This window comes from Chiloscyllium plagiosum, unplaced genomic scaffold, assembly GCF_037043375.1.
Source record: "Chiloscyllium plagiosum isolate Xiang-an unplaced genomic scaffold, Cpla_swu_hap1 HiC_scaffold_6, whole genome shotgun sequence".
Classification (NCBI taxonomy): domain Eukaryota; kingdom Metazoa; phylum Chordata; class Chondrichthyes; order Orectolobiformes; family Hemiscylliidae; genus Chiloscyllium; species Chiloscyllium plagiosum.
The window spans coordinates 89,516,650-89,539,807 of record NW_028270144.1 but is presented as its reverse complement, the minus strand read 5'-3'; the positions used below and the strand labels follow the sequence as shown (position 1 = coordinate 89,539,807).

At 39.9% G+C, this 23,158-nt stretch overlaps 1 protein-coding gene across 4 annotated transcripts in view; it reads left to right on the top strand.

The window, feature by feature from the left end:
• atp8a2 (ATPase phospholipid transporting 8A2) overlaps window positions 1-23,158 on the top strand; it is a 573,039-nt gene that overhangs the window by 35,103 nt on the left and 514,778 nt on the right. The gene's annotated exons all lie outside the window — the stretch shown is intronic.

The window sequence follows — 23,158 nt, the reverse complement described above, 5'->3', positions numbered from 1 at the left end:
CAAATTAAGTTGGATACATAATATTCTGTTTCAATGTTATGGCTGAAGTTCATTTAATTTACCAAAGGAGTGGGATAAGGTGGAACAGGGTGATGTTCTTTTACAAGGATATATCATGCATTATACAGATAGTGTTTTTGTCATAACATTTATGGCCCAGCTTCAATTCTGTTCAGAACAATCTGTATTCTAAAATCTGGAAATATAATGACAGAGGATAGATCATATTGTAATCAATAAAAATGTTGGTAGCTGTATTATTTTCAAAAGTAAACTGCTACATTTGGAAGCACGCATTAACATGTCCACTGACTTGAGAGGCAGATGTTACTCCAAAAAAATTCAAAACAAAAAAAAACAAGAATTTATAATAATTGAGATTGATCTTGAGTAAAGATATAGAAACTTTTAATGAAAAAAATATGGACATCTGTGTAGAAATAAAATAATAAGGGCTAATAAGTGATTATGATGGGAGAATTTTTACTGATCTAATTTATTATTTCTACTTTGAGGGAGTGATGCAAGAATTTATTTATGGTAAAGACAGTGCAAGGATCCAATCTCGATTCTGGATCAGTGGTGCTGGAAGAGCACAGCAGTTCAGGCGGCATCCAAGGAACTTCGAAATCGACGTTTCGGGCAAAAGCCCTTCATCAGGAATAAAGGCAGTGAGCCTGAAGCGTGGAGAGATAAGCTAGGGGAGGGTGGGTGTGAGGAGAGAGTAGCATAGAGTACAATGGGTGAGTGGGGAAGGAGATGAAGGTGATAGGTCAGGGAGGAGAGGGTGGAGAGGCAAGGTGGAAAAGGAGCTAGGCAGGTCGGACAAGTCCGGACAAGTCATGGGGACAGTGCTGAGCTGGAAGTTTGAAACTAGGATGAGGTGGGGGAAGGGGAAATGAGGAAGCTGTTGAAGTCGACATTGATGCCCTGGGGTTGAAGTGTTCTGAGGCGGAAGATGAGGCGTTCTTCCTCCAGGCGTCTGGTGGTGAGGGAGCAGCGGTGAAGGAGGCCCAGGACCTCCATGTCCTCGACAGAGTGGGAGGGGGAGTTGAAATGTTGGGCCACGGGGTGGTGTGGTTGATTGGTGCGGGTATCTCGGAGATGTTCCCTAAAGCGCTTGCTAGGAGACGCCCAGTCTCCCCAGTGTAGAGGAGACCGCATCGGGAGCAACGGAATCTAGCCTTGATGTATTTGCTTTGGAAAAGCTGGTACAAGGAAAGAAAGTGGGAGTTAATTAATAATTCTGTGGGAACATGGGTCAGGAATGGTCCATTCTGAATCATGGCTTATTTACTTATATGCTATTTGCTAATGCTTCCCAAAATCCTAGATGTTATAAATAACTAGAAATCTATTGATGTTTACTTGAATGTGCCTAATGACTTGAGCTTTTGTGCATTGCAGAGTAGAGAATTTCAAATATTTATATTTATAGCAAAAAATATTTTTATAGATGAGCTATATGAATCACTACTTGACTGAAAATTTAAAGTTGCGTTTTTTAGACTGTACAGCAGTGTTTGGTATTTGGTACAAAAGAAGAAAAAGCTATGAAATGTATGTCATCTTTACAACACTTAAAAGCTCTCCACTGTTAGCGATATGTTTTTGAAGTGTGCTACATGTAATGCAATAGATGTTAATTTTTCTTTTACTAAAGCTTACATTACAAATTTAATTCCTGTTTTTGAATCCTGAAATATTTTCAAAACGTAGTTTGTGATGCAATTGGTTTGCTTCTTCATCTATTTATAGCTGCTTGATACCTGACTTGGTTTATCTACATCCTTTTTATTTGTTGAAATGTTTTCTACCTTTAAGTGAGTTTTCTGATAATTATCATTGTATAACTAAATTTTTACAGTATTTATATGAACAGTGTTTGAATTAGTTAAATAAGTAGTGCTTGTTGTCTGTGTGACATTTCTGATGAGTCAAAGTGACAGTTACCCTATTCTAGGCTTTTAGCCAAATTCTCTGCTATTCACTTTTTGTCACTGTTTTGTGAATTGTTTGGCAAATGAAATGAAAGCTAGTTACCTCATTCTTTTAAACTAGGATGAAAAACTAGAAGATAGACACAGATACGTAATCAAATGCAGTACAATACTTTTATGTGTTGCTGGGATTATACTTGAGAATTTTACTGACCAGAAAAGTAGTTTGTAATGATAAAAGTTGTTTCGCTATTTCCTTTTATAGTGAAAGCAGTTTCAGAGATTTGTCTTGACACTTATCTCCAATTGGAAATTGTGTTTTTATAAAATTCATGATCCTGCAAATGATTTGTTGATCACAAAGGGGCTTGGCCTTTTCAGATCGTTTTTCCTGTATTCTTGCTTCTCTTTTAACATTCTGCATGACCAAGTTTTTGGTTCTGTTGTAACATGTTCTTCATGTGTTTTAGTATGTCTAGTAATAGCATAAGCTTGTCAGACATTAACTTCAAACAAACTAACAATAATATAGTGCAAAACAATAAAGAATGTGGAAATTTCCTTTGAAGATCTTAATCTATTCTTTCAAATTCATTCAGTGTTGCTGAAGAACCCACCAGAAACGGATCTGTGACTTGACGCTTCATATTCTCGTGTCTTTTTTGTCAACTATTTTGCTGTAATGAAATGGGTACAAATAGTCATCAGTGATTTAAAAGAGTAATGAAATGTTCTTGACAGTAGAACTTTATACTACATTATTTCTGTCTAGAACTGGATATACTATTTCAGTGGAAGCTGTGTTATCGGTTCCACTGGAATCATGGTCCTAGCTGAGCCACAGAGTGTGTGAGTCATGTAATCTGATAACTGTACTTTACCTGGTCTCAGAAACCATATGGGTACAAATGACACACTTAACTCAGGTGATAACTGTTTTTGTGCCACCACACACTTCTAGGAAAAGAAGTGTATGCTTCATTCTTAGAAATGTAAGTCTGAATGGCATTTGCCAGTGACACCCACATTCCATGCAAGAATAAAGAAAACAAAACTATGTTCTTGATGTGCTGGATTTGCAAAGTTCCTGGCCCTGACATCGCTCATCTTGAGAATTTCAAAATAATGGATTTGCAATTATTACAGGGAGCTTTCTTTTAAGGAGGTAGGGTCAGTGCATATTTTACCCAGATCTCTCATTTCTTTTTAACAACTGACAAGCTTGATACTAAATAGTTGATGGAGAGAATTAATTTTGCTACAGTTACCAGATTTTGATAAGTATTAGTTTGTTTTGAAAGTTAGAGGCATGGATTGGGGTTGGGATGATAGACATCTACCTTGCCAACTTCTTGATAAGTGTGTATGAAATGCCTAGGATTAAATCATTTTGTTACTTTCACATTTAAAACTACACACTGTACATTAGAAGTAAAAATAAATTGTTGCTATTTACTGACACGGACCCAGGCGAAAGGGTCACTTTCTGTGCTGCAGACCTCAAGATTTGATTGACTTTATTTCTCTCCATTTCAAACTTCAGTTTATTAGATTTCTTTAAGAAAATAAGCAGAATAGATAAAGGAGAAGCAGTGGATGTAATGTATTTAGATTTTCTGAAGATGTACGATATGTTAGCAGACACTAGGCTACTTAATAAAACAAGCAAAAGTGAGGACTGCAGATGCTGGAAACCAGAGTTTAGATTAGAGTGGTGCTGGAAAAGCACAACAGGTCAGGCAGCATCTGAGGAGCATGAAAATCGACGTTTCAGGCAAAAGCCCTTCTTCAGGAATAGAGCTTAATAAAACTTGAGACCACAGTGTTGGAAGTAATATATTTGCATAGAGGATTGGTTAAATAATGGAAGTTGGAATAAGGGGCCATTTTCAGTGTGGTAACCTGTAAATAGTGATGTACTTAAAGGATCAGTGCTACAGTTAAAATGTAAATAATTGTATGGATTAATACCTAGGAAGAAGAAAGTGAATGTACTCTGGCCAAGTTTGTAGATGGCACAGAATCTGCAAAGGGTCTGCAAGTGGCGAAAACCCAGGAGTTGATATTTACTGTGGGACAAAATGTGAACTTGTTCCCTTTTGCAAGAAGAATAGAGGAGCTGAATATTATTTAAATAGTGAAAGACAGCAGAAAGCTACAGAACTGAAGAAATTGGGAATGCTAATGCATGAATTAGAAAAAGCTAGCATCCACGTTCAGCAGATAATAAGGAAGACAAATGGAATGTTGACCTTTTATTTCAAAGAGTTTGATTAGCAATGTTTGCTAAAGCTAGGTTAAAAATCACACAACACCAGGTTATAGTCCATCAAAGCTAGTACTTCCAAATAAACCTGTTGGACTACAACCTGATGTTGTGTGATTTTTAAATTTGTCCACCCCATTCCAACAACAGCACCTCCACATCATTGTTTAAACTATACTAGGCAATAGGCAGACACAGCTGGAGCTCTGAACAGATTTGGTTTCCTTATTGAGGAAAGCCATACAGGGATTGGTGGCATTGCACAGAAAGTTCACTAGGGCTGTTAACGGGTGTGGAGGCACTGTCTTACGAGGAGAGATTAAGAAAGGTGGGCCCGTACTCATGGAAATTTAGAAGAATGAGGGGCAACCTTGTTATGTGTAGCGTGGAAAGGTTGTTTTTCCTTATGGGAGAGTCTTGGACCAGAGAATCTAATCTCTGAATAAGATTTGGAGATGCCGATGTTGGATTAGGATGTACAAAGTTAAAAAATCACACAACACCAGGTTATAGTCCAACAGGTTTAATTGGAAGCACACTAGCTTTCGGAGCGCCACTCCTTCATCAGGTGATAGTGGAGGACACAATTCTAAGGCGCAGAATTTCTAGCAAACATTTACAGTGTGATGTAACTGAAATTATACATTGAAAAATACCTTGATTGTCTGTTGAATCTTTCATCTGTTCAAATACCATGATAGTTTCACTTCTTTCATGTGTAAATCACAAAACCTTTTTTCTAAAAGTTGCATTCTCATGTTAGCTGTAACAATGGGTGTTAGCTAGACAATATGTTGAAGGTGTTAGCCCCCTGTGTTCTCTGTCTATGCCATGATGTTTAGATTGATTCTAATCTAAAAAGTGAGATAACAGAGTTTTACATGAATTCATGCAAGTACAAATGCACCCCACAAAATATATGTGTGCATTTGGGTCTTTGTCTGTCTGTATATGTGTGTTTGTCCGTCTGGGTTGGGGGTTGTGAGTGTGAGGGAGAGTGTATATGTGTGTGTAGTGAGTGTAGAGTGTCTGAAGTCTGAGAGGGGGGTGCATGTGTGAGTGTGGGAGTGTGTGTCTGGGGTGAGGGGGTTGTGAATGTTTGAGAGAATGTATATGTATATGTGTGTGTGCATGAGTGTAGAGTGGTCTAAGTCTCTGAGAGGATGCCTGAGAGAGTGTGAGAGTATGTGTGTCTGTAAGGGTGTGTGTCTGTGTGTGTGTATAGTGCAATGGTGGTCACCTGTAATGTAACATGAACCCAAGGTCCCAGTTGAGGCCCTCCCTATGTGTACCGAACTTAGCTATCAGCCTCTGCTCAGCCACTTTTTCGCTGCTGCCTGTCCTGAAGTCTGCCTTGGAGGACGGTCACCCGAAGGTCCAAGGTCGAATGTCCCAGACCGCTGAAGTGTTCTCCAACTGGGAGGGAACACTCATGTCTGTTGATTGTTGTGCGGTGCCCAATCATCCATTGTCGTAGTCTTTGCTCGGTTTCCCCAATGTACCATGCCTCAGGGCATCTTTGCCTGCAACGTATAAGATAGACAACGTTGGCTGAGTCACATGAATACCTGCCACGTACAAGGTGGGAGGCGTCCCCACGTGTAATGGTGGTACCTATGTCCACACTCTGACACGTCTTGCAGCACCTACCGTGACATGGTTGTATGGCGTTGTCCTGAGAGCTGGGCAGCTTGCTATGAACAATGATTTATTTGAGATTTGGCAGTTGATAAAAGGCAAGCAGTGGAAGTGTGGGAAGGCCTTGGCGAGGTGCTCATCCTCATTGATGATGTGTTGCAGGTCATGAAGAACATGGCGTTGTTTTTCAGCTCCTGGGAAGTACTGAACAACGAAGGGTACCCTGTTGGTTGCAGCACATGTCTGTCTCTTGAGGTCATTACACGTTCCTTGCTGTGGCATGTCGGAACTGGCGTTCGATGAGTTGGACATTGTACCCCGTTCTTGTGAGAGCATCCCTGAGTACTTCCAGGTTCCCGTCACGTTCCTCCTCATCTGAGCAGATCCGGTGTATGCGTAGGGCTTGTCCATAGGGGATGGTTGTTTTAATATGTTTTGGGTGGAAGCTGGAGAAGTGTAGCATTGTGAGGTTGTCCGTGGGTTTGCGTTAGGGTGTGGTGCTGAGATGTCCGTCCTTGATGGAGATGCATGTGTCCAAGAATGAGACAGATAGTCGAGAGTAGTCCATGGTGAGTTTGATGGTGGGATGAAACTTGTTGATGTCACTGTGTAGTTTTATCAGTGACTCCTCGCCATGGGTCCAGAGGAAGAAAATGTCGTCAATGTACCTGGTATATAATGTTGGTTGGAGATCCTGCATAGAGAAGAAGTCTTGTTTGAACCTGTGCAGAAAAATGTTGGCATATTGGGGTGCAAATTTGGTCCCCATGGTGTTCTGTGTATCTGGATGACGAACTGGTTGTCAAAGGTGAAGACGCCATGTTCTTCGTGACCTGCAACACATTATCAATGAGGATGAGCACCTCATCAAGACCTTCCCCACACCTCCACTACTTGCCTTTAAACAACCGCAAACCTCAAACAGATCATTGTTCGTAGCAAACTGCCCGGCTCTCAGGACAACTCCATACAACCCTGTCACGGTGGATGCTGCAAAACGTGTCAGATTGTGGACATAGATACCACTATTACGCGTGGGAACACGTCCCACCGTGTACATGGCAGGTACTCATGTGACTCAGCCAACATTGTCTATCTTATACGTTGCAGGCAGGGATGCCCGGAGGCATGGTACATTGGGGAAACCGAGCAAAGGCTATGACAACGGATGAATGGGCACCGCACAACAATCAACGGACAGGAGGGTTCCCTCCCAGTTGGGGAACACTTTAGTGGTCCAGGACATTCAGCCTCGGACCTTCGGGTGACCATCCTCCAAGGTGGACTTCGGGACAGGCAGCAGAGGAAAGTGGCTGAGCAGAGGCTGGTAGCTAAGTTCGGTACCCATAGGGAGGGCCTCAACCGGGACCTTGGGTTCATGTCACATTACAGGTGATCACCATTGCACTACACACACACACACAGATATTCCTACACACACACACTCTCACATACACACGGACACAGATACACACACGCGCACACAGACACCCACACACACCCTTATAGACACACAGACTCCCACACATGCACCCCCTCACAGACATAAGACACTCTGCACTCACTATACACACGCACACACGCGCACACACACTTTCTCACACTCACAACCCCCACCCCAGACAGACACACACACAGACAGACAAAGACCCACATGCAAACATATATTTTGTGTGGTGAATGTTTTTGGTACTTTCAGAGTTACATTGCACTTTGCTCAAAAACCACATGCATTCATGTAGAACTCTGAGCTCAAAAACTGCATGAATTTATGTAAAACTCTGTTATCTCACTTTTTAGATTGGAATCAATCTAAACATCAGGTCATAGACAGAGAACACAGGGGGCTAACACCTTCAACATATTGTCTAGCTATCACCATTGTTAACAGCTAACCCGAGAATGCAACTTTAAAAAAAAGGGTTTTGTGATTTACACATGAAAGAAGTGAAACTATCACTGTATTCTAACAGATGAAAGGCTTAACAGACAATCAATTCTTCAATGTATAATTTCAGTTACATCACACTGCAAATTTTTGCTATAAATTCTGTTACGATCGAGCCCTCCACTATCACCTGATGAAGGACCGTCGCTCCGAAAGCTGGTGTGCTTCCACTTAAACCTGTTGGACTACACTCTCCCTCACACTCTCCCTCACACTTAAACCTGTTGGACTACACTCTCCCTCACACTCACAACCCCCAACCCAGATAGACAAACACACAGAGACCGACAGACAAAGACCCACATGCACACATATATTTTGTGGGGTGAATTTGTCCTTGCAGAGTTACATTGTACTTTGCTCAAAAACTGCATGAATTCATGTAAAACTCTGATTCTAATCTAAAAGGTGAGATAACAATCTAAACATCATGGCATAGACAGAGAACACAAGGGGCTAACACTATCAACATATTGTCTAGTTAACACCCATTGTTACAGCTAACCTGAGAATGCAACTTTTTAATTTTAAAAAAGATTTTATGATTTACACATGAAAGAAGTGAAACTATCATGGTATTCGAACAGATGAAAGACTCAACAGACAATCAAGTATTTTTCAATGTATAATTTCAGTTACATCACACTGTAAATTTTTGCTATAAATTCCGTGCCTTAGAATTGTGTCCTCCACTATCACCCGATGAAGGAGCGTCGCTCCGAAAGCTAGTGTGCTTCCAATTAAACCTGTTGGACTATAACCTGGTGTTGTGTGATTTTAACTCTGAATAAGAAGTCATTCATTTAAGACCCAGATGAAAAGTAATTTCTTCTCTTAGTATAATGAACCTGTGGATTTCTTTACCACAGTGGGCTGTTGAGTCTGAGTTGTTGCATATATTCAAGGCTTTTAACCAGCAAGGGATGAAGGATTATAGAGAATAGGTGGGTTAAAGTGGGAGTTGAGGATTGTCAGATAAGACACAATCTTATTGAATGTCAGAGCAGACCCAAGACACTGAATGGCCTAATTCTGCTCTACATCTTATGGTCTTATAATGCTGTTTTAACACCTCCCAGGATTTAGGTTGGAATGAAGGTCAAACTGACCTGATTATTAGTTTAGTGCTAATCCTTTGAATGAAAGTCTCTTTTCTTGTTTTGTGTATTCACTATTGACTAATCATTTTAAGTAAATGGTTGGCTGTTGGTAGTTGTGAGGTTGTGAGAACTGAAACTGCTTGTATTTCTGTTGCAATTTTTAACCAAAATTTTACACTCTGCTACGTGAGTGTTACCAGATGTGACCAACATGCTGGCTGAAGTGGTGGGTTTTAAAAAACATCGAAAGCGGGTGAGAAGCAGCGAGGTTTAGCATGGCCACTGACATTGGAGTAATTAAAATTGGGTAAGGACAAAAGAGAAAATCCAGAGGAATTAACATCACAGAATCCCTACCGTACAGATAGAGGCCATTTAGCCCATGGAGTCTGCACCGTACCTCTGAAGAGCATCGTAGACAAATCCCCTCCATCCCCGAACTACAGACTAGTTAGCCTTACATTCACGGTGGGGTAATTGTTGGAGTTTGTAATCAAGGATAGGGTAATTGAACACCTTTAAAATTTTCAGTTAAGCAGGGAGAGCTAGCATGGATTAATAGCAGGTAGGTTCTGCCTGCCAAACTTCATTTAATTTTTTTGAAGAAGTGAATAAGCTAGTGGACATCTATGGATGTTGTTTATGGATATCCAGAAAGCATTGATAAAGGCCCCTTTGAGAGACTGTTAACTAAAATGGAAGCCCATGGATTTAAAGGCAAATTACTGACATAGATAGGAATTTTGTTTGAATGACAGGCGACGGCAAATAGTGATAATGGGTCAGAACTCAGATTGGCAGGAAGTGACAACTACTGTTCCACAAGAATCTGTGTTAGGGCCTCAGTTATTACTATTATTTATTAATGATTTGGACAATCTCATATACCACATTTGCTGAGGACAAAGTTAGGTGGTGTTGTAATCTTTATATTAAAATTACAAAGGGATATTGATGTACTAAGTGGATAGGCAAAACTGTAGTAAATGGGGCTCAATCTAAGTAAGTGTGAGGTAATCCATTTTGGACCAAAAAAAATAGATCAGGGTACTTTCTAGATGGTATAAAATGAAATACGTTTGATGTCCAAAGAGATTTAGGGTTCAGATGGATAAATCTTTAAAATGTCACAAACTGATGCAGAAAATAATCAAGGAAGCTCATGGAATGCAGGCCTTTATATCTAGAGGACTGGAGTGTAAGGTTGCAGAAGTTATGCTGCAGTTATCCAAAACCCTGCTAGACCCTGCTTGGAATACTGAGAGCAGATCTGGGCACCACATCTGAGAAGTGGGTATGTTGGCTTTAGAATGAATACAACATAGTTTTAGAAGAAGGATACCTGAGCTTCAGGGGTTATGATGAGGAGAGCTTATACAAATTAAGAAGGTTAAGGGGTGATTTGATCAAAGTTTTCAAGATATTAACAGGAAACGATAGGGCAGATAAACAAACAATTTCCATTGCTTGGAGATTGTAGAACTAGGGAGTATAGTCAAAGAATTATGGCAATTGATACTGGATTAGTTGTTAGGTTAAAGCAGAAATAAAAAAACGTTTTTTGTTAAGCAAAGATATTTAGAAATATGGACCAAAGGTAGACATATAGAGTGTGGTCACAGATCACCCATAATCTCATTGAATGCTGGAACAGGTTCACAGGCTGAAAGGCCTACACCTGTTTCTGTGTTCCTACAAGAGGCCAGAATTGAAGGAATATAGAAATAATGGAGGATTGCAGGGCTGGAAGAGGTAGAAAATAAGGATAGGTCTGCCAATGAATAGATCTGAACTTTGATGAGAACTTTTGAAGTCTGTTCATCACTTGGGAGCCAATATAGACAAGTGAGCACAGGGCTAATGGGATTTGGTGCAAGTACATTGAAAGCGAACAAACGCGTAGAGGGTGCAGCATGGTAGGGCAACCAAGGACACAGGCAAGTATAGCAGTTTTTGTTCTACTTACTTTGAAGCAATTCTGTTTATCCAGTGTTGGATGTTATATAAGTAACACGACATATCAGAGATGAGGGTGTGTAATGAGAGGGGATGAGTAATGCAGAGCTCATTGTCATCAGTGTACAAATGGAGCCTGGGGTTTACTTTTATAATGGTGTGAAAGGAGGTCAAGCATTGATTTTAAAAACAGATTCAAGAAAATATCTGTGGTACAACTCCAGAGATAAATTTAATTGTTTGACCACTTTTCGTATTTTTTAATTGAACTTCAGTTAGATTGTGTTACTTTTAAACATCAGGCTTCTTTCCCTAACATTTCAGAAGCAGCAAGAAACAGTCTCCAGAATAATAAAATAGTGTGAGTTTGCTGGTGCCTGGTCCTATTGTAGATGTTTTCCTGGCACAGAACTGTATAGGTATGATTTCACTGTACTTGACAGATAAAACACAGAGCAAATTTTATTCCATCTGCAGTATACTGCTGAACAATAGAGGTTTCCGTTCTAAGCTTGCAAACAACAAACTTATAGCAGCACTGTGTAGCAGAATTATTTTGTTATTCAGATTTTTTTTAGTAGGGGCATTAATGCAAATGTTAAATTTGATGTTTCTGATTTTCCCAATAGTGCCATTTAATGCATTAGTCAAACATTGGTGCAGTGGAGAGAGAGCTGAACTGACCAGTTAATTCAGGAAAAAGGGATCAATCTTAATCTCAAAGAATTCTCCATTGCTCATTTTTTCTTGGCTATTTGCCTTTCCTTTCTCTCTGTTGTATACTAAAAGGGGGTTATTATTTCTTAGAGAGTCATAGAGATGTACAGCACGGAAACAGACCTTTTTCAGTCCAACTTGTCCATGTCGACCAGATATCCTAACTTCATCTAGTGCCATTTGCCAGCACTGGGTCCATATCCCCCTCAACCCCATTCACCCTGCAAGTGTATTTTTCTCATGTCCTATTTCCTTTGGAAATGGTTGATAGTTTCTGCTTCTTCTACACTTGTTGGCAGTGAATTCTACATCGAATCCTCCATGAAAAATTCCTGCTTACGTTTCCCCTGTAGATATTATCTAATCAACCTGTTTAGAAGTGTTACAATATATCTATAACTTTGGTCAATAAATGTCTCTTATGGCTTCAAAAGAAGTTTTGCTAATTTGTGGTGCTTTAGAGAATATACCCAATACTGTAAAGGTACCTCTTTTTTAGCTACACTCTGTCATTTTCGCCTCTAGACCATACTCTCTTTTCAGCACTGCAATTTTATTCTTAATCAATATTGCCACCTGTCAACAATAAGATTTAGCACCAAATTCTGTGCTTTTTGTTGAGTAAGATCATTGTTATGGTTACTACATTATCTTCTAAATTGACTGACTTTCTTAGCTTCCGTATGTGCCAGGCCTGCTGAGCTCCTCAGACTTGGTTCAAACGTGGACAAAAGAGCTGAACTCGAGGGGAAGTGAGGCTGACAGTCATTGACATCAAGACAGTATTTGCATTTTGTAGCATCAAGAAGCCCTACCAAAGTTGCAGTATTAGGGAGTACTCTTTACTGGTTGGAGATGATAGCACAAGGAAGATGGTTATAATTGCTGAGGCCGCATATCTCAGTCACAGGATAACATTACAGAAGTTCCTCAGGGTAGTGCCCTGGGTCCAACCATATTCAGCTGCTTCATCAATGACCTTCCCTCCATAATAATGTCAGAAGTTGGCATGTTTGGTTGCACAATATTCAGTACAATTCATTACTCTTCAGACACCGAAGCAGTCCAAGTCCAAATCAACAAGATTGGACAACATTTGAGCTTTAGTAAGTAACATCTACCAGGCAATGATTATCTCCAACAAGAAAATCTAACCATCACTGGCTAGATTAATCGTTGAGCATTGAACCATGACAACATGGAGACCCTAACCTGATAATCAGAATGTTATTCTAGTTTCTCCTGTCTATAGTGTTATGTATGTTATATTTTATTTGGAATGAATTGATTTGTAAATTTTACCTCAGTTTGGCTCTTAGCTCCGATGGTGCTTGTTATTTAAATTGCCAAATGAGCCTTTGAACATGTTCATATATCGATACAAAAGCAAAATACTGCTATCGCTAGAGGTTTGAAATATAAACAGAAAATGCTGGAATTTCTCTGTCCATAAACTTGCAGAGTATCAATTATTGTTTCAGGTCTTTAACCATTTGTTCGGACCCAGTGTACTTAGTTATAGTTAGTTTTGTTACTATATTAATACTTCCTTTGGTGGATAAGGAAGGAGTATGTGCTGTTCGTTGCTTTAGGAACCTGTCTGCCTGTTAAATGTTTCAGCTGAATTGACACTGTGTGGCCCTATAATTCATAACTTTAATCAAAAGAAGACTATTACTTCTGAAGTTATGTTTAGCATAAGGTTTATCTAGTTGACAATTATATCTTCTCAATTTCCTTGGTGGAGCACTAATAACTTCTTTGCATACGTTGCATCAATTCCCTTCATGAATTTTGAAACTTGAATCTGTATTTTTGTCCAATGAGAGATGATCCAGCTTCTTCAGCCTTTCTTTATAAGTGGGTTAATTTTAGGGAGAGCGAGAGAGAGAGGACCGAACTTGGTAACCTTATTGGAACAGTTTTCTGTCCTTCTTAGTAAGTACAGTGACAAAGCTTTTTATAGTATATCATGTCCTCTTTCTACGGTTTCCAAATTGCCACCATATCTGTAAACTTGATTCATCAATATCCTAATGTACTTTATCTCTGTTCTGTTAGAAAATTATATCTATACATTGTGATGATATGAATGTTTTTACACACTTGCTGCACACTTGCTGAGTTCCTGATCTTATGCTTAGGTAGGGTGCTGGAAAAAACCATTCCTAGTGGATAAAGGGTGAATTGGAGAGGAGGATATTCATCAGTCTTTTTGGCCATAGTGGACAGAGTTGGTGACTCGTGATATAGTGCTTATCACGTCTTCAGGACATCCTATAGAGCTTTACTGAAAATATGAAAACAAGAAAAAAGGCACTGAAAAAATGTTTATTTAAATCATAGCTTCTATTTATTTATTGTTTTACCAACATGCAAGTATTGCAAATCTTTTAGAAGAAGAAATAATGGCCACTATCCTCACAGTTTCAAATTATTCAAGATCCTTGTGCTTTTCTCCAAATATGAAATGTTTTCTGTCCTTCATGCGCTTATACTCCTGTTTCATGCAAAAATGCAAATACTTAACAGAAAAATAGTGAAGTGATAGCGAGGAAAATGTTATAAATGCCTTTTGTTCTGGCTAGCTAGTGACTGTGAACCTGGTTACCTTAGACTGTGATTTAAGTATTTCATGCTCCCACATTGATTTCCTGTCAGTATGACTATCTGATGGTTTGGTTGATACTTTAATGCAACTTTATAACTAATTGTATTATTGTTATGCCATAAGTAAATTGTTTAAAATGCTAATTTGAACCCATACCTTGTTAAAATCAGCATGTGTATTAACTGCTGTTTCAATAGCTATTGGTGCGCCTTCAAACTGCCTCTCTTGACGTCTCCTGAAAGAGCAAAATTTCTTCCGCTTAATATTGGTCCATCTATGTCCTTCATTTTTAGTTTCTGTTGGAATATGTGACCTTACTTTGGAAAGTCTAGGATTGGCAAATGCTACATGTCAATCTAACCAGTCCAAAATACCACATACTTGACTGAAATCCATTGTACCATATACCTTTTCGGGGAAGTCTGGAACTTTGGGGTATGGCTTCACTTTATGAGCAGTATCCTCCTGAAATGTTAACTGCTAGCACTCCTACATCTAGCTGCGTTCATTCTTGTTTTCACTGCCTTTAGGCTCAGCTTCTCTTACCAACTTCCTTAATTCCAATCCCTCTGCTTGTGTTAACGTTCAGAAGCTGTTATCTGCCATCCATGTTGCTAATGCTGTATTCTCTCTGTGCTCCACTGGCTATAAGGTTTCGATGCTAACTTTTAAGAATCCTCCATGCTGACATCTGCTTAATGAGAATTAGGCCCTGTAGTGGACCTTGGAACTGTAACAGTGAGCTGCTGACTTCCCCTTCTGTCTGCTTTATCATTGGTCACTCAACCAGACATCGTACACTTATTGTAAATTATGCCCAGTTCCCCTTTGTCTTGCCAAAACCTTGCTATTTTTTCAACCACCTCAAAACCTTTTACTTTGGTTATTCTCTTGCTTGAAGCCCAGAAAAACATTCCATCTTTCACTTTCATTTCCACTCAATTTATTTCCTAATGTTTCCCATTGACCTGTTTTTTCTCCCCAGTGTAGTAAATTCATGTTTGTGTTTCTACAGACCAGCAGTAATGTGGTTCTAGTTTTGAAATCTTGTTAGTTGGACATTTGTTACCTGCCTTTTTAGAAGAACTTAAGGATGAGTACATCGTAGTGATATGATGATATACTGAATAGTCCAGCATTATTATAATTATCAAAGATTACTAATGTGAGTTATCTGATTCTTAATGCATTTAGAGTCTAAACTTGGTCCCAGTCCTTCCACTATAACCTGTGAACAATTCATCGAGTTCTGAAGAATAGCAGGTGAGCAGATGAAGGAATAAGCTGCATTTGTAAATTAATTATCTACTAAACTGATGTAACCCACATATTTAAATTGCAAGTATTTCATTTCCTGTCTGAAATACAAACACAAAATTCAGGAAAGCCTCAGTAGATCACACAGGTTTCAGTGTAAAAGAGAAATTGAGTCACTTTGAAGGCAGAACCGGAAGAAGTTATGTAATAGTTTTTAACCAAGTCTAGAGACAGGGAAAGGAAGGGTTGAATGACAAGGGAATATTAAGAGAAGTGAAAATAGTGGAGTATAAGATTCCACTATAGGGTTTATAGATTTTCAAGGAAGACTTCACTGTTTCTCTCCACAGTTGCCACTTGACCTGCTAAGCTGTTCCAGCATTTTCAGTTTGAGTCAATTTGCCTTTTTAAAATTTAATCAAAAGGTTTGTGGTCTTTGTTCCGTTTTGTTTACTCCATGGTAATGTTTTAAGCAGTCAGAGTCCATTTACCAGCTAATTAACATGAATTTTCTCATAACTTCAGGTTCCCTTTGAAATTTTTTTTGCATTTCTCCTAATGGGTGCAAGACAAAAAGATTCAAAAGCACATACTTTTTTCAGCAATTATCAAGTTCAATACGAGCAAGAAACAATTTCAGATTTCTAGTGGCCATGGTATTTTCACTTGTTTTGGAATTTTTTTTGTTTACTTAAACTGTTGCTGTTCACTCTGTTTACTTTCAAGCTGAGCATAACTTGAATTTCAAGTGTCAAATACTGTCTGATTTATGTAATTAAGCTTTCTTGTAAAACATCATGTTTATTGTAGCATCATCCCATGGTGTCTCCAAATTCTTAACATGAGAAAATTTCAGTATCACAATTAACCAAAATATGGTCCAAATCCATTACTGTGCCAACAGGTAGGCACTTCATTTCATTTTCTAACATCAGAGTAGTAGTAAGCACTAAGTTCTCTAATGTAAAAAGCATGTTATAGCTTTTCTGTGATTCTTTCTCTTTTTAACCTAATAGTGGGACTCTAGTTTAATTAGATCCATAAAAATGTGTCAAATCACCAATTTTCTTTATTTTTGATGTGATTGAATTGAATTTTAACTGATTTTACATTTCTTTAAGTTAATTGACTAAATTTCTCTGTTGATTAACAATCTGATTCAAATCTACACAGCATGGTGGCTTAGTGGTTAGCACTGCTGCCTCACAGCATCAGGGACCTGGGTTTGAATCCACCCTTGTGCGATTGTTCTATGTGGAGTTTGCACATTCTCCCCTTGTCTGTGTGGGGGTGCTCCGGTTTCTTCCCACAGTCCAAAGATGTGTAGGTTCGATGAATTGGCCATGCTAAATTGCCTGTAGTGTTCAGGAATGTGTAAGTTAGTTGTGGGAAATGTAGAGTAATACTTTAGGGGAATGGGTCTGAGTAGGATACTCTTCAGAGAGTCGATGTGGACTTGTTGGACCAAATGGCCTGTTTCCACACTATAGGGATTCTATGATTCTATTGATACACTATGCTACAACCTCAACAGGTCTAGCAACATCTGTGGAGAGAAATGAGAGTTAATCCTTTAGGTTGAATGACCCTTCCTCAGAACTGAGGAAAATGTTAGTTTATCTACAGAAAATAGGGTGGGGGAGAAGGTAAGGAGTAAACAATAAGTGAGATTAGAGCCCAAAGAGAGAGAACAAGAGTTGGACAGACAAGAGAGTAGATAACAATCTGGTTAGGAGATTCAATAGCTATTAATGGGAACTATTAGTGGCTAACAATGAGTTTGTGTTCAAACCCACCGACTCCCACAGCTACCTGGACTACATCTCCTCCCACCTCCCCTCCAGTATAAATGCAATCCCTTACTCCCAATTCCTCAGCCTCCACTGGTTATGCTCCCAGGAGGAGCATCTCGGATAGCCTCCTATTCATGGACCTCAATTTCCCCTCCCATGTGGTCAACAATGCCCACCAGCGCATTCCTTCCACTTCCTGCACCTCTGCCCTTGAACCCCACCCCTCCACCCACAACAAGGATAGAACCCCTAGTCCTCATCTTCCACTACACAAATCCCCAGTACAGCGCATTATCCTCCGCCATTTCTGCCACCTTCATTCAGACACCATCACCAGAGATATATTTCCCTCCCTATCCATCCGCAGAGACCATTCCGTCTGTGACTCTCTTGTCAGGTTCACGCCTCCCACTAACACCCCCACCACACACACCCACTCCTGGCACTTTCCCTTACCACCACAAGAGGTGTAAAACCTGCTGCCACGCCTCCTCCCTCACCTCCATCCAAGGCCTCAAAAAATCCTTCCACATCCAGCAGAGATTTTCCTGCACACCTGAACACCTCATTTACTGACTCTATTGTTCTTGATGTAGTCTCCTGTACTTTTGGGAGAAGGTCGCCAACATGCAGAATGTTTCAGGGAACATCTCTGGGACGCGCACACGAAGCAACCCCACTGCCCTGTAGCTGACCACTTCAACTCCCCCTCCACTCCACCAAGGACATGCAAGTTTTCGGCTGCCTCCACCACCAAATCTAAGCCACCTGACAACTGGAGGAAGAGTGCCTCATCTTCCGCCTTGGGACCCTCCAACCACACGGCATCAACTTGGATTTCACCAGTTTCCTCCTCCTCCCTGCCCCCCCACCTCAGATCCAGCCGTCCGACTTGGCACTGCCCTCTTGACCTGTTTTATCTTTCCATCTTCCTTGCCACCTATCCGCTCCACCCTCCCCTCTAATCTATCACCACCACCCCCAACTCCATCTTCCTACCACCTTCCCACCAGCTACCTCACCCCACCCTCACCCTCCTAGTTATCTCTCAGCGCCCTTCCTCCGTCACACAGACACACACACACACACAGCAGTATTTGTCACTTTCTCTTTGCTGGTATCTTTGGATTGCCCACTGATGGAGTAAACCTGGTGATGTCTTATATAAGGTAATGGTCTCAAGGAATTAATGTGGGAGATTGCATTAAGCACCAGTCTGTTGATGCCATTTGGGCTTGGGTGGTGAAGAGGAGTCCAGATTGGGTTACTGGTAGTCAGATGTGTCGCCTGTCTCTTGATAGACATAGCAACAAAGACCAAGACTAACTAGCCAATGTAACTTGTGACTGCTGTAATGTAGAAGCTATAATCTTGAGATATGGTTTTGCTAATCACAACTTAGAATTAGTTCATCCTCTATCAAAGTTGCCATAGTCCTAGAGGATGGGGATGACTGGTGGTGGTTGAACATGAGGGTCACAACATCAGCCATGAAATGAGGGTTGAGAAGGTGAGCATTCATGTTGACTGTCATCAGTACGTGAATTAACCCCATGCTGTTGGCGTCCCTTGTTGTTGCAAACCAACTGAGCTAACAATCCCCTCCTCCCTGAACACTTTTATTCCAATAGGCCCTGTACAATGGTAGTGCCCCTACCGCCGAAAGAGCAGATTCTGGTTCAAAAGTCTCACTTTCCTGAGGAGTGTGTCATGACTTTGAACAAGATGATTTTTGTTTAAATCTAGAAAACCGGATCAGGGTCCTCTGGTACAGCGGTAGGGGCCCCATGTGTGTGTCAGAAGGCCCAGATTCAAATCTCACCTGTTCCAGACATGTTATAAGATGTTGGAACAGGTTGAATAAAAATATTTGGGCTTTTGTGGTCTAGTGGTAGTGTTACTATCTCTGTGCCAGAAAGCCAAATTTAAGTGCCACCTGCCACAGAAGTGTGTCATAATATTTCTGAACAGTTTCAATGCAAATATCTATAAAGCAGGATTGGTGGCAGTACTTTACCATAATCATTAGTTGATAGTGAATTGAATTGAATTTATTGTCTTGTGTTCTGAGGCACAGTGAAAAGCTATGTCTTGCGAGCAATACAGGCAAATCACAGAGTTAAGGAGCATAGATAAGTAAATAATAGGGAAATAGCAGTAAAAACTAAAATACAAGTACCGGCGAAAGTTAAGAGTTTGAGTCCATTCAGTATTCTAACAACAGCAGGTTAGAAACTGTTTCGAAACCAGCTGGTACGTGTGTTCAGGCTTCTGTACCTTCTTCCTGATGGTAGAAGTTGCCAGGCTGGGATGGATCTTTGAGAATGCTGGCGGCCCTTCCTTGACAGCGGGCCTGGTAGATGGATTCTGTAGATGGGAGGTTGGCCTTTATGATTGTACGGGCCGAGTTCATCACTCTCTGTAACTGTCTCCGATCTTGAATGGTACAGTTGCCATACCTGACAAGGTTTTCAGAAAAGTAAGATCTAACTGGCAAATATGACTATTTGGTTAAGCTCTAGCAGATCATACTGCTTCACCTACATTCCTAAACTGGTCTGAAGTGAAAATTTAAGCTGAATTTAATGGATTGTTTTCATCATTGTTACCTTATAGTATTTAACCAACAATACCCACTGCTAACTGCCATATGTATGTGCTACAAAACCACAATGCTGGCAAAACCAGGAAACTCATAATTGACTTTTGGGATGTTACTCATTTCCCCCTACATATTAACAGCACAGAGATGGAACGAGTAGAGAGTGTCAAGCTCCTGGGAGTGGTCATCCACAACAAGCCTTCTTGGACTCTTCATGTGGAAGCACTGGTTACAAAGGCCCAACAATGTCTCTTCTTCCTCAGACAGCTCACGAAATTTGGCATGACGGCGAATACCCTTGCCAACTTTTATATGTCCACCATTGAGAGCATCATAGTGAGATGTGCATTTTATTTTTGACTTTGAAAGGTGGGAAGGTCTCTATCTTTCTACCAAAAGGCGGTAAAACAATCATCTTGGTTGTGGCAAGTGGAAAAATTTCCATTTTACCTCCAGAAGGCAGGAAGCAACCATTTTGTCTGCAAAAAATGTTGAAGCCCTGGGAAGCAGTGATACAGAATTGTTCTTTCATACACCCTCCTCTCATTTATCTCTCCACCCTTCAGGCACTTTGCCTGTATTCCTGATAAAGGGCTTTTGCCCGAAACGTTGATTTTCCTGCTCCTCGGATACTGCCTGAACTGCTGTGCATTTCCAGCACCACTCTAATCCAGAATCTGGTTTCCAGCATCTGCAGTCCTTGTTTTTACCTTGTTTATACCAGCTCGTGATACATCCAGACAGAATGCTCTCGATGATGGACCTATAAAAGTTGGTTAAATACCATAAGGTAACAATGATGAAAACAATCCATTAAATTCAGCTTAAATTTTCACTTCAGACCAGGTTAGGAATGTAGGTGAAGCAGTATGATCTGCTAGAGCTTAATCAAATAGTCATATTTGCCAGTTAGATCTTATTTTTCTGAGAACCTTGTCAGGTCAGTCCTGGTTACAGGTTTGTCTGGGATACTAACATTCTGGAGCCTTGTGAATAAAGTTAGTTTTCTTTGAGGTAAGGGGGGGAAAAGAACTTTAAAATATAAGGACCAAGCTAAGGAAGATACAAGTTGAGAAAGAAGTACTTACATTCACCATGAGCTTTGCAGCCATAGTATGTGCACACCACAGGGCACACTATAATGGCAAAGCAAATGGCTGTGGGTTTAATTCTTTTTGAGGTTGCAGCATCAGGAACATCATGGCAGATGTTAATGTAAAAAGGTATTTTAAATGATAAAACAGGGCAGAATCTAATAGAGGATAGTTAAAAGATTTATAAGACTGTGGGAAGAAGAAATGATGAATAATTTAAGCATTGATTTTGTCAGGAAGCTGTATTAAGACTATAGCCATGAAGCTTTATTGGAAAATCATAGTGAGATGTGCATTTTATTTTTGACTTTGAAAGGTGGGAAGGTCTCTATCTTTCTACCAAAAAGCGGTAAAACTGTCATCTTCGTTGTAGCAAGTGGAAAAATTTCCATTTTACCTACAGAAGGCAGGAAGAAACCATTTTGTCTGCAAATATGTAGAAGCCCTAGGAAGCAGTGATACAGCATTGTTCTTTCATACAGTTAAAGCCTTATTCAAACAAAATAGTACAGCATAGTTATAGTGCAAGGGTTAAAGGCATTTAAAAATTTAAAAATGGCATTGTTATTTACAGAAGTAAAAGTCTTCCAAAAGAAAGAGATAAAAGCAGCATTGCCTTACTTCAGGATTAAAAGTTGTCAAGCCAGAAATTGGCAGCATTTAGATAATGTAGAACTCAAAGAAGAATAATTAATTGAAGAAAACATGACAAGGAAAATAAAATTGCCGCAGAGATTTAATCTTCCACAGAAACTTAAAATTAGGGATGGTCAAATAGAATACAAAATTAGACACCTTGGAGAAAACCACTCACTGTACAGAATTGGTTCAAACCTAAATACTAAATCTTAAGTCGAACAAGTAAATATCTGATTGTATCCAATTGGACAATATCTGATTGTATCCAATTGAAGTAATAAATCTCCAAAATATTTTTTATAAAGTCCAGATATTTTTGAGGATGTTTTTACATTTACTTTACATTTTTTTTTTACATTACATTACAGTGTGGAAACAGGCCCTTCGGCCCAACAAGTCCACACCGACCCACCGAAGCGCAACCCACCCATACCCCTACATTTACCCCTTACCTAACACTAGGGGCAATTTAGCATGGCCAATTCACCTGACCTGCACATCTCTGGACTGTGGGAGGAAACCAGAGCACCCGGAGGAAACCCACGCAGACACGGGGAGAACGTGCAAACTCCACACAGTCAGTCGCCTGAGGCGGGAATTGAACCCGGGTCTTCGGCGCTGTGAGGCAGCAGTGTTAACCACTGTGCCACCGTGCCGCTCAATGTTCTAATAGCTTTTAACAGCTACTACTTGAGAATAAACAGAATTTGTGAAAGAGCATGATTTAATAGAAGAATTTAACATTCGGGGAATCTTTAGATATTTTCATTAATAATCTCTATAGATTATTTGAAAAAAATGTCGCAATGAGCTTTTAAATGAGGATTCAGAAGAGACCAAATTGTGTTGGAATTATTAATGATGCTTTGTCAAAGAAGATTTGACTTTGACAAAAGGAACTCAAATTGTGATGGAAGCAGAAGCCAGGGAGACTTTTGGTCAAATGCTGTGAAGAAAAGGGCAATTTTATCAGAGGAGAATAACAGAACCTATCCAATTTATTAGGTATAATATTCTAAAGACGAATGTGAGAATCCAATGCAAAGAGTAGGCCGAACAGCAAATATTAAAAGTCATTGTCAGTGCTGTGGAACAAAAAAGCCTTTCAATATCAGCAGTGCCACCTGTGACAAAAGAATGAGACATCTATACTACCAGTCACTACCAAAAGATGACTAGAAGAATGGAGATTTCAGAATAACCAAGAGTCAAATGCTTACCCATACCAAGATGTTAATATGATAGGAGCAGCACCGTTAGAAAAGATACCTCCATAATTGTGAGGCAACCAACTGGAATTTGACAGCACCTGTTTATCAATCGACATTTCATTAATTTTAAACTTAAAGTGGGGCTGGTGTCAGTGTCCTATCAAATGAAATACGAGGCTGAAAAAGCAGAAGTGACAGACAAAGGAAGCACATGGTGAAGTCATTGCAGGAGAGAGAGAGAACCTGCACAGTTACTGCCTTTGCTGTTTGAATTCATGTATCGCTGGACATCAGAGTGCATCTGGGAAAATTAACAAATAGTGAAATTCACAACTGATCTTGGAGGGCCAAGTTCACAACATAGAATCAGTTAAGTTAATCGCTGT